The sequence below is a fragment of the Quercus lobata genome, chromosome 11 (genome assembly GCF_001633185.2).
Source record: "Quercus lobata isolate SW786 chromosome 11, ValleyOak3.0 Primary Assembly, whole genome shotgun sequence".
In the NCBI taxonomy this organism is placed as follows: domain Eukaryota; kingdom Viridiplantae; phylum Streptophyta; class Magnoliopsida; order Fagales; family Fagaceae; genus Quercus; species Quercus lobata.
The window spans coordinates 40,792,896-40,793,597 of NC_044914.1; positions in this window are offsets into that span (position 1 = coordinate 40,792,896).

A 702-nucleotide genomic window follows, 5' to 3' on the forward strand; every position below is an offset into this window, starting at 1 on the left:
GAAGTTGAAGTAAGTCCTACATTGTATAGGAGCATCATAGGAAGTTTGCTCTACCTTACAGCCAGTAGACCAGACATTGCTTTCAGTGTGGGCGTATGTGCCAAGTACCAAGCTAATCCGAAAGAATCTCATCTGACTGCTGCCAAGAGAATCATTCGCTATGTGAATGGTACTGCAAACTATGGTCTGTGGTATTCAAAAGACTCAAATGATTGTCTTGCTGGGTATTCGGATGCTGATTGGGCTGGCAGTGTAGACGATCGGAAAAGCACTTCAGGCGGCTGTTTTTATCTTGGTAACAACCTTGTCTCGTGGATGAGCAAGAAGCAGAATTCAGTGTCTCTATCTACTGCAGAAGCAGAATACATCGCTGCTGGAAGTTGCTGCACTCAGCTTCTTTGGATGAAGAAATTACTTCATGACTATGGAATTCCTCAAGAAACGATGTGTGTCTTCTGTGACAACACCAGTGCCATCAATCTTTCCAAGAATCCTGTCCAGCATTCAAAGTCTAAACACATAGAGATACGCTATCATTTCATTCGGGATTTGGTAGAGGAAAGAGTTGTGTGTCTTGAGTTCATACACACCGACAATCAAAAGGCGGACATCTTCACCAAGCCTCTCGATGGTCCACGGTTTGAATCACTCCGTAAGACCATTGGTGTCGGTACAATTCCTTGATCCTCTTGTGTGTTGTGT